The following is a 12,435-nucleotide window of genomic DNA, read 5'->3' as shown; positions in this document are numbered from 1 at the left end:
AGATGATTTTCTGTATATTGGACATTAAACAATAAAGATACAATAAGACACTGAACAATAAAAAATAGTCCTGCTATAAAGGTTCATGTACTAGTGGGAAGAAATAAATCTAGATAGATAAATGATAGATATATAATAGATAGATAGGTAGATAGATAGCCAAGATGGCCATAACTAATAGATTTAAAATGGCCAACCAGCCATAACTAATAGCAGAAAAGAAGTATAAAGCAAGATAAGGGAAAAGAGAATAGTAGCAGAAGATGGGGTTATCCACAAAGGCATTTCTGAGATGGTGATATTTAAGGTGAGATCTTAATAAGAAAAGGGAACATACAGGAATATATAGTGAAAAAGCTTTCCAGGTAGAGTGAACAGCATGTACCAAAGTTCTCTTTTTCCCATGCACTGTAATTTTCCATAAACTATGCATTTTTTTGTTTACTCATCATAATTGCCTCTGTTGCTTTTTACTCATCCACAAAAGAGTTGAAGTCCTCTACTCCTGCTGTGTGTTCACAAAGGTGTAGGCATAGAGCCTTGAGCTCTATCTACTCTTGGTCTATTTGTATATAAGACAGAGATCCTCCAATCTACAGGTAAAAATAAGAACAGGCAATGTTCATAATACTCACTACTTGCCAAGCCCTAAGTTGGACATGTTTACACTCATTATTTCATTTGAAATTTTAATTCAAGCAATATTCAAGAGGATAAATTTTAATTTAAACAATCTGCAGGTATAATTTTAAATTCTCAACAAAACATACACACACATATACACTATTTAATATGTGCATTTTTTCCAACATCATAGTAATTGTAGGGAATATACAATACAAAACCAAAGATAATCCTAATAATTATTTTCTTGTAGTAAAAATCTCCATGAAGAGTGTAGAAGACTTTTATTTATTTATTAGAATATACTCAGTTCTTGATTATTCGTATCAGAATATTTGAATAGATAAACTAAATTAGAAGAAAATTTAAGTCACTTATATTGATTTTGTGTTTCATTTAACTATTTTCATGTGTTATCATTTTTTACTGATTTCAATAATATAAAATTAGATTTGTAAAAATTTTAGAACACATTTGTTTGGTTTGTTGGCTAAGACTACGCTACAAAAAGACAGTGTAGGACTCAAATATTATTTAAAAAAAAGTTTTAATGTTTATTTATTTTTGAGAGAGAGAGAGAGGGAGTAAGTGGGGGAGGGGCAGACAGTGAGGGAGACACAGAATCTGAAGCAGGCTCTAGACTCTGAGCTGTCAGCACAGAGCCCAAAGCAGGGCTCAAACTCATGAACTGCAAGATCATGACCTGAGCTGAAGTCGGATGCTTAACTGACTGAGCCACCCAGGCACCTCCTAAAATTTCTTTTATGGAAGCCAAGGTAACTTCATGGTTCCCCTGGGAATCGAACCCAGGGTCTTCTGTGTGTAAGGCAGATGTGCTAACCACTACACCATGGAAACTAAAGACTAAAATGTTATTTTATGTTGGCACATTTTATAGTGTTGAGGAGAAATTATAAATGCTACAACACTTAGAATTGGGAAGTAGGAAACCTATGTTAACCAAAATGATGTATGTGACTCTATTCTGTATATTTCTGTGATACTTATATTTACAGATGCTTCGGGACTTTCTTTGTGTGCCTTCCTATAAATTTTAGATTGTACTTTTAGATCTGTTCAGTGTGGCAGTTATTTCTTCCATTTAAGAATAATAAGTAATTCTTATTAGACACAAGTCATTTGAACAATCAAAATGTCTTGCACATTTAACATAAGAAATTACTATGGTAACTCATAAATAATTTTATTGCTTTTTTTGAGAATAATAAACTGATTCAGAAGGTGATTTCTGATTGAAGTTTCAAACATACTATTTTTACTATGGTCTGGTAGTTTTCATTATTTTGGTCAGTATATATTTGTGATTGCTTTTCTCTTAACAAAACATAGATGTTTAATTCTTCTGCAATTATGTCAGAATAAATTAATTTGCTAGAATATAGATATCCCCTTTCTGTTGACAAACATCTCATTATTTTTTATTGAGATGTATTTGGTATACAACATTATGTGCAATTTTAAAGTTATACAATGTATTGATTGATTTCAGTATGATTGTCGTTTCAGCATTAGCTAATACTGCTGTTGTGTTGCATAATTATCATTTCTTCTCTTTTTCAGAACAAAACTTAGCAAGTTTAAGTTTTATAGTACAATTACAATGTATTGATTGATTTCAGTATGATTGTCGTTTCAGCATTAGCTAATACTGCTGTTGTGTTGCATAATTATCATTTCTTCTCTTTTTCAGAACAAAACTTAGCAAGTTTAAGTTTTATAGTACAATTTTATTGTCTGTACTTACTGTGCTGTGTAGAGGTCTCTAAGACTTATTTATATACCATTTGCAAATATGTAACCTTAAACATCTCTCCTGTTCTTCCAAACTTCAGTCCCTGGAAACCACCATTTCACTAGATATCACATATGGGAGATACAATAATCTTTTTCTTCTTTCCCTGTTTACTTGTCTCACTTAACATAATGTAGTCAAGTTCCTTCCATGTTGCAAATGGCAGGTCTTTTTTTTTTCCTCTTGGCTGGTTAGTATTCTATTGTATATCTACTTACCCCCATTTCTTTACCCATTCATCTATTCATGGACACTTAGAAAACAACTTGTGTCTTCCACGCCTTAGCTATTGTGAATGATACTGCCTATGTCTCTTTGGTAACGTGTTTTCATTTCCTTTGCATATATGCCCATACGTGGCATTGATGGATAGAATGGTTGTTCTATTTTTAATTTTTTGAAAAATATTCTTGCTATTCTCCATAGTGGCTAAACAAGTTTACAATCCCACCAACAGTGCATGATGGTTCCCTTTTCTCCACATCCTCACCAGCACTTGTTACCTCCTGTCTTCATGATGATAGCTATTCTTACAGGTGTGAGGAGCTATATCATCATGGTTTTGATTTGCATTTCCCTGATGATGAGTGATGTTGAGCAACTTTTCATATGCCTGTTGGCGATTTGAATGTCTTCTTTGGAAAAAGCTTTTTAGTTCTTTTGCCTATTTTTAATTGGATTTCATTGTTGTTGAGTTGCAGGAGTTCCTTATAGATATTGGGTATTAACCCCTTATCACATTTATGGTTTGCAAATATTCTCTCCATTTGTGTAAGTTGTCTTTACATTTTGTTGATGATTTCCCTTGATGTGCAGAAGCTTTGAAGTTAGATGTAGTGCCACTTGTTGATTTTATTGTTGTTGTTGCTTGTTCTTTGATGATATCTAAAAATACCATCTCCTAAACCAATGTCAAGTAACTTCTTCCCTATGTTTTGTTCTAGGAGTTTTAGTTTTTAGGCTTTATGTTTAAATCTTTGATCATTTTGAGCTAATTATTTTTGTGAGTGGTGTAAGAAAGGAGTCTAATTGCTTTGTTGTTATTGTTGTTTTGCCTGCAGTTATCCATTTTTCCCACCAACATTTACTGGAGAGACCATACTTTCTCACTAGATGTTCCTGGTTCCTTTTTAAATGTTAGTTGACTGTGTATGATGGAGTTCACGTCTGTAAAATTTATGTTTCTGAGAGTTGCAATCACTGTACTCTTTTTATATCGTTGCACCATTTATATCAGTAAACTTTTTTTGAATTCTAGAAACTATATTAAGTTCATACGCTTCCCAATGAATCAGTATATATTTTTTTAATTTTTTCTATTTGACAGTCTCCTGTTTATGAAAACCTTTTTTTCCATATGGTGCAAACTCAGTCATAAGTAATTTGTCCTTATGTTGTTAAGATGTAAAGATGGCATCATGCTCTTCCTCAAGGAGTTTTGGAGTAAACCCTGTTATAGATGATTTAGGGTGAAGTTTTTCTTTCAGTAAAATTTTGAAGTTCCCATTTTTTCCTGCTTTGTCCCAGAAAATTTCACCTGGCAAATTTCAATGATGTAGTATATGATCCTTATCCTTATTGTAAATAATTTCCACTCTGGGATGTTGTAAATATCTACCTGTATAGTTCAATGACAAATTGTCTTTTACTAGGTTGATATTGTAGAACTGTTACTGGACAAATCATGAACAGAATTTTTCATGTATAGTTTAAAGACACAGGTTATACAGACGGACAGATACTACTGCCAATTATTAGGGAAAAAACCCTTTCAATTCCATTGTCTCACTTGTTTTCAAGTTGTTTATGTTGTTTTCATATTTCCATATGTATTTTTAGATGATAACAATGTTTGACTTTGTAGGTGATTATAAGCATGTAAGTTATAATTAGTACATGAGCTTAGTATCTGTCTTATTTGCTTAACTTTTAAAGTAGTTCAGACTAATTGAGGTGCTTAAGATCTGTTATGTACAGTGTTATGTACTTTGTTGAGTTTTTAAATTTAGGTTATATTTTCTAAGCCATAAAAAAATATGGGGGCGCTTGGGTGGCTCAGTCGGTTGAGCGTCCAATTTCGGCTCAGGTCATGATCTCATGGCTTCACATAAACTCTCTCTGCCCCTCCCCCATTCGCACTCTGTCTCTGTCTCTCTCAAAAATAAATAAACATGAAAACAAAATTTAAAAAAAATATGAAAAGCCAGACTATTCCTCAACAACAACAACAAAAACAACAATAATAATATTCAGCAGGTTTGTTTATCATATAAAACCTTAGAAAAATTTTAAAACTGCAATTCTTTTAGAATCAATAGCATTTTGAAACTTATTATTTTAAACATATAACTTAAAAATATATATTTACCCAACAAATACTATTTACTTACTCCTGGGGGTGAGAGTGGGGAAGAGTATGGGCAGGAGGGAGCCATGATTTTCACTATTATTGCCAATAACTCTATTAAGTTGAGTGGAAATCAGTCTCTCATTATCTACTCCACACTGGATGTGATAAAGCAAAAACTAGGGGTGCCTGGGTGACTCAGTCAGTTAAGCATCTGACTTCAGCTCAGGTCATGATCTCACGGTTTCTGAGTTTGAGCCCCACGTTGGGCTCTGTGCTGACAGCTCAGAGCCTGGAGCTTACTTCGGATTCTGCATCTCCTTCTCTCTCTGCCCCTACCCCACTTGTGCTCTGTCTCTCTCAAAAATAAATAAATATAAAAAAAATTAAAGATAAAAACCAAATAAAGCATAAAAAAATGAACTATTCCATTAACCCAGCCGTATGTTACACTTTGAAATATTATATGAAATTGTACCAAGAAAAACAAGAACCACCTGCATGAATCATAAGAATAAGTAAAAACAAACAAACTATGGTACACAGTAAAGAAAATCTAAGAATGAGAGTTACAAATAAAAAAAAGGGGGTTTTACTATTTATTTATTTATTTATTTATTTATTTATATTTTTTAAGTAGGCTCTATGCTGGGCATGGAGGGCTTGGATTCACAACCCTGAGATCAAGACCTGAGGTGATATCAAGAGTTGGGAACATAGGGCACCTGGGTGGCTCAGTCAATCATCTGACTTTGGCTCAGGTCATGAACTCATCGTTTGTGAGTTCAAGCTCTGTATCAGGCTCTGTGCTGATAGCTCAGAGCCTGGAGCCTGCTCTGGATTCTGTGTCTTCCTCTCGCTGGCCCTTCCCTGCTCATTCTCTGTCTTTTTTTCCCTCAAAAATAAACATTAAAAACAAATTTAAAAAAGTAAAAAAAGAGTTGGGTGCTTAACTGACTGAGCCACCCAGACACCCCTACAATTTTAATTAAAATATATTTTAAAATTTTTCCCACACGATAGGGCCTTTGCTTGTTGATGAAATATACTAGTTCACTTAATAGAGTTAAAGTTGCCTACCTATATTAAAGGCAGTCTCTTGGTTGTGAAAATATGAGATACTTAGAGGAGTTAGAAGAAAAATGAAACAAATTTAAACAATTTTTTAAAAAGTTGATTCTGAGACGTTGCTTGTCTTACCACCAATATTTCTTCTTCTTCTTGTTTTGTTTTCTTTTAATTTAGAGAGAGAGAGCAAGAGGGGGGGAGAGGAACAGAAGGAGAAAGAGAGATTCTGAAGCAGACTCCATGCTCAGTGTGGAGCCTGACACGGAGCTTGATCCCATGACCCTGATATTATGATCTCAGCTGAAATTAAGAGTCGGGAACTCAATCAACTGAACCACCCAGGTGCCCTGCCACAAATATTTCTAAGACTTGTTTCCACCTATTGAAACCGGATTTTAGAAATCTAACTTGACATATATATATGTATATATATATACGTATATATATATATATATATATACGTATATATATATACACACACGCACACACACACACACACATACACACACACACAGACACATGTATATATATGTGTGTAGATATCTATATCTATATCTATATATCTATATCTATATGTATATATATATATACACACACACACACACTAGGACGAAAAAGTTAAACATTGCATATGCCTCAGCAGGGGCCTAAAGGATGAGTTAGATCTCTCAAAGCTAAGTAATAAGGGGACATTTATTAGCAACATTTCATGCAGAAGCAGAGCATAAGGTTTCATAATTCAGTAGCATCAAGCCTCATTGCATCAGCAGATTATGTAAGATGTACAATCACTCTCATTCAACAAAGGAATATCAATGCATTGATTTTACTCTCTTCTTTATAAAATGAATTTCTGACAAAAACATTTGAATACATTGGGGAAAATTAATTTGAATTCAGATGGGTGAAAAGTTTAGAAGAAAACCCCTTAGCAACTTTAAATTAGTTTTGTTCTCCAGGCTCAGACAAGGACTGGCTAGGGCACTGAGACATTTCGCCAGGGAGATCACTGGCAAGGGCTCTGCATGAGCTGCGGCAAACAGGAGAGGGTCTGCGAGTTGGCTGTTCTGATTCTCCAAAAGGGAAAGCAGGTACCTTATGTAAACTGCATGTCTATGACCTTGACATCAATTCTCAAAATGATTGTAAATCCAATTATTAAGTGGATGATTTGTGAGCACCTAGGAGAGGAAGGCCTAATCATTAAGACCTAGCATGGTCAGACTAAGTGCAATTCATGTCAACTAACCTCATTTCTTTTTAGGGCAGGTTACCAGAATAGCAGATCAGAGAAAACAGATAGAGCATAGCAATAGAATGCAAATACCTGAGGGCAAAGACTTTGACAGATCTGATGGCCTGGGGGGCTCACAGTTTCAAGGTTCCCATGTCCTTTTGAGAATTAGGCAGGGATTTGGCTCAGGAGCTTTGAGTTAACTCCTGGATAGAATTGTCTGATGACAGCCCTGAGCTCCCAAGGCTCCCCGTTCTAATAAAGCCACCTCCCTGGGCAGCTACAGTGTTGCCATTGCTACAAAGAGGGAGGCGTAAATTGTCTTCCAAGGTCCCTATAAATATGGGGGCAACAGGCGTTTTCTACTGGAATGTTGCTTACAGTGTAAGCCCTCCAAGGTTTAGACTAATCTATACGATAATGAGTGCTCTGGAATTATGTACATACTGTGACTTGACTACTTGTTAGTTTTCTTTCAAAAAATCCTAATATATACTCACCCCCATGGCCAGGGCTCTGTGACCATAATTCTTTTGTAGAGACAGCCATTTCTGAGCGTTTAGATAAAATCCATTCGTTAAGTGCTGATGTGTAAGTCTTAGGTATGTTGTTTTTATTTCTTTTAGTACTGTTCCTTTCTCTCACCTACTAGATGCCTGGATCTTCAACACTTTTTTTTCTTTTCTGATTCTGTAATTATCTTGTCACTTTGGTTGATTAGGAGACTATAATGTCAGTATTTAATTCTTAGACTTGTTGTATCAAAATTTGGTCTTATATTCAGTTGAAACTAATCTTACCTCTTTCCAAGAGATGGTTACTAATGTGTTTACTGCTGTTTAAAGTAGAGGAAAGTGGGTGTGGTCAGACTTCAAAGTCCTGGCTTCTTGTCTGTTTTCTAGGCATAAGTGCCTTTGTGTTCCAAGGTAGAGATACCAGATGAGAGATGCCTCCTTACGCGGTGACAAATAGTGCAAGGTCTTCCTCTGGTTCAGTCAGTGTCTGTGTACTGTTGGTGGCCCTGATTATACTGTAGTCTCTGAGTTGGTGTGCTTGTGTTCCTTGGATATGCGCGAAATTTTGTTTTTGTTCTTTCTAGCCCCAAACCTCCTCTTCCTAAAGAGTTATCCCATGTGTCCCTTTGTCCTCCTCAGCTATATATACCCCATCCCTTCTCCAAAATGGGCATAATAATCACCTGGCTTTGTAGTTGCCTGTATAGATATGTTACTTCAGCCCACCACCATTCACTGGGCTAGGAGAGAGACGCAAAAATGACAAACCCTCTTTGTATATCACCCGAGGCAAGGAAAAACAAGGATAAAGTGGATTTTTTTAAAAAGAGGATTAGTATGAACCACTAAAGATATCCCACCTGCCTTCAGGGATCTCTAGACTAGAAGGCTTTTTGAGACTGTTTTGATTTGTGCCCCAAAATTCAGAGATCTTTTGTTAAATAAGCATCCCTCTCCTCTTCACTAACACAATCCACCATTCTCTTAGGCTCTCAGAATGTTCACCTATGAACTCATTACATTGAATTCTTATGGTGCCTTTTGGGTAGATCTATAAGTTCTGCATATCAGCAACATCTAGCAGGAGAATGAGATACCACTTTCTTCCTCTAAAGGAATGATTTTTCTTAGACTCCCTCACTCAGTTGACTTGAAGGGGAAACTATTTATTGCATCCTTCTTGAAGAAGGAAGAGAATAACTTCTCACAATGTTGCACATTTCATCCACAAGGCTGACAACCATCCCACTTCTCTATCCTCTCTATTGCCTGGAACATGGTGGAACGTTGGTAGATTGGTGAGTTCTAGCATCTACAGGACATTGACTAGCTCCAGATGGTAGCAGTGAATCTCTGAAGTTTAAGTACCTTGTCTTTAGACCCAAGTCCTAGGAAAGATATAAAATTCCTATCATATCCTATTATATAAAGATATAGACTATTGTCAAAAAATATCACTCTGGCTTCAGAATGAAAAATTGTATGTAAGGGAGCAAGACTTGAGTCTACCTTGCAATAGTTTGTATTTTTATCAATTACTTGAGTGAAGGCAGAGATAACATTAAACCTTATAAATATTAGAAATAGCATATCAAATGAACAGATGAGTTTCTGCCAACCTGGAAAAAATAAATGGATCACATTTAAGTACATGCACAATTATTAACTCAAAATATAGGCAGCTTTTGTATTTGTCCCTCAAAATAATGAATATCAATTTGGTGAGATTATGTCTTAATGACATTAATGAAAAAGATAGACTTTTATGCCTCTAATGATTTCCTCATCAGACTTCTACCTCAGTTCCTACCACAGAGTTTCTAGGTGGTTAATATACCAGACTGGGTTCCTTACAGAAGGACAGTGACTTGCAATCCTACTGCTTGGCGTATTGTCCATCACATAGTTGTTGAAAAGTTGTCAAAGTGACAAAATTTATTGAAAGCAGAATGGAATCAATGGTGTGCTATAGCTCCCGAGTATAATTTATCTTAAGCTGCACAAATAAAAAAAAAAAGGAAACAGTATCTAGAACACTGAACTCAGTAGTTAGTTATTTTATATTTCATAGCAAAGCATTTTTGTCTTATTCTAGGCTCACCTTCTAAAGGGGTATTCACAGGTGGACTGAGGCTAAGAAGGGACTGAGATAATGAAACTCAGAAGTATATGAAAAATGGATAAAACAAAAGGTGGAGGCAGAGATTAAATGATTGCTTGACAGGAATGTTGTGGGAAAGATTCAAGCATGGCTGGGTGGTTATGATAGATGACCTTAAAGTCCCTTCTTTTCTGACATGGACATTGATAGGTGGTAATTCCACACGACTTTACACACAAAACGGTAATAATCTTTAATATTTATTGTGCACTTATGTGTCAGACACTATCCTAAATGGCTACAGCATTAACTCTAATTTTTAGAACAACTCTGTGAGGTCAGTGTTACTAATTTCAGCACCATTTCATGGATGTAGTAACTAAGGCATAGAATGTTTAGGTAAATTGTCCCAAGTCACACAGCTAGGAATTGGCAAAGCCAGGGTTCAAATCAACTGGCCAAACATTAGATCATTAATGTTATTTATTTAGAAGGAAGCCATAATATAGAAACTTCTCTCCCCATTTCTCTTTCTCTTTCCTCAACTGGTTGTGCCTCTCCTCAATTCCTACCAATAAAATAGATGTAGAACTTCTCCCAAAAAGCTCAAGGCACAGTTGATTAACTCTTATTTCCCATTATTGGTTTCTCTGGCATCCAGCATTGCAGATTAAATTCACCAAGTTGCTGGGAATTTGTGCTGTTTGATAGAACATCCATATTTTATAAAGGGTTTGGAGAATGCCAATTCTGTATTTGAAGTGAAATTATGGGCAGAAGAGACAGAGGGAAAAAATGAATTCAACACTAGAAGAAAAGAATGAAAGTTCTTAGAGTCAAAGCCATCCTAAATAAGGTAACAGAATAATAAAGAACTATTTTATAAAAATCTATTTCCTTTCGGGGGCGCCTGGGTGGCGCAGTCGGTTAAGCGTCCGACTTCAGCCAGGTCACGATCTCGCGGTCCGTGAGTTCGAGCCCCGCGTCAGGCTCTGGGCTGACGGCTCGGAGCCTGGAGCCTGTTTCCGAGTCTGTGTCTCCCTCTCTCTCTGCCCCTCCCCTGTTCATGCTCTGTCTCTCTCTGTCCCAAAAATAAAAATAAATAAATTAAAAAAAAAATCTATTTCCTTTCTGAAACACTGGAGGAGGTGTTAACATTAAAAATTCTTTAAAATTAATCTATTCCAGGGGCGCCTGGGTGGCTTAGTCAGTTAAGAGTATGATTTCAGCTCAGGTTATGATCTTGCGGTTTGTGAGTTCCAGCCCCTCCCATGCTCATGCTCTGTCTCTCTCTGTCTCTCAATAATAAATAAACGTTAAAAAATAAAATTAATCAATTTCAAAAGAAGAATATTGTTAATTGAAACCAATTGCCAAACATTGTTTTTATTAGTGCTTCAAGCAGAAAGTTGTGATTTTTAAAAATATCATGTACCATCTATTAGTATCAGTACAGGTATTCTGTGTATTCTATGGATATTATTACATAACTGCGCAGATGAATGATAGGCTGATTGAGTCAGGAAAAGAAGGTCATGGTATAGGAAATAATTGTGATTCGTATTCTACTGAAAATCTTTTAATGAAGTTTACAAATAATTTCCTGAAATGGCTTTATTAAGATAAATAATAGGATGAATCAAGTTAGCTTGGGTTTATTTTCCTATGTAGAGGTGGTTTTCTGACTGCATTTATGAAAAAAAAAACCGCTGACTATCGGAAGAATAACCTATAGATGTATTTCATGAGGGTAATTCTATATGGAAGAGTCAGAACTATATTAAAACCATGATAGAAAATTATGGTTCACATAGCAGCCAGTACAGGATACAGAGGTGCTTACACTAGACACAGCCCCTTGGGCACATTGGAAATTGACAAATGCCATCTTTTGATTTGGATGAGACCTGAATCTTTCCTCAACATCAGAGTTTGGCAGGCAAGTTGAAAATATTTGATCAAGTGATGTATGAAAAACAACCCTTTATATAAATGTGAAAATTTTAGACATCAAAGTTTAATATATGAAAGTACAGGTTATTTGAAAGTCAAGGGTTTGAAAGTCAGAACATTTCCCTTAAGGTATCATTGTAATTTTAAATATAGTAAGAGGTTTTGCTTTTAAAATGTATTTCTTTTGATTTTAATGTGTTAAAATGTCTTTGAGTCATATTTATTCCTAAAAGGTACCATTCAAACCCTTTATTTCACACTTTTATATCCAGTTATCTAATATTCTTGAGTTTATAATTTTAAGTCATTTCCATTAGCCTTTGTTTATCATCCCTTGCTTTACTTTCTCCCACAAGTTGATCATTCTCCAGACCAGAACTATGCAACAAATAGATGTACGAACGAGCATGTTGAAATGGTTAAAAGTAATCACTATTCTTAACCTTATGTAACCAGTCATGGTAACCCTGGACTTTCCCACTTTTTCCTGCTTATGCGAATAGAAGCATTTGCAATGTAAACACTACCCTCTATTTCTCAGTATGTAGCTAAAGATGTGCTTTTGTTGACATTTTAAAGGTCATATCTTCCATAGTATTAAAGAAAAATATATTTCACAGGTGTTTTGTCTCCACATCTGCCTAAAGAGACCCTCCAGCATGCTACTGTGTGTTTGCTACCTTTGGGAACTTTTATTATTTAGTTGCCATCATTAAAAATTCAAAGCACTAGATCAGAGAAGCGGGTGGGGATGATTTTTGTCCATTTATGGCTAGAAAA

At 35.4% G+C, this 12,435-nt stretch overlaps 1 non-coding gene across 1 annotated transcript; it reads right to left on the bottom strand.

Annotated features, from left to right (window-relative positions):
- Nucleotides 1-1,409: 1,409 nt before the first annotated feature.
- TRNAV-UAC (transfer RNA valine (anticodon UAC)) lies at nucleotides 1,410-1,482 on the bottom strand. Its single transcript has one exon. It is a non-coding gene; the product is annotated as a tRNA-Val (tRNA).
- Between the last annotated feature and the right edge of the window lie 10,953 nt (nucleotides 1,483-12,435).

Source organism: Neofelis nebulosa, chromosome 3 (genome assembly GCF_028018385.1).
Source record: "Neofelis nebulosa isolate mNeoNeb1 chromosome 3, mNeoNeb1.pri, whole genome shotgun sequence".
Taxonomy (NCBI): Eukaryota; Metazoa; Chordata; class Mammalia; order Carnivora; family Felidae; genus Neofelis; species Neofelis nebulosa.
The sequence above is the reverse complement of the archived record's forward strand: the minus strand, read 5'-3'. Positions and strand labels throughout refer to the sequence as shown.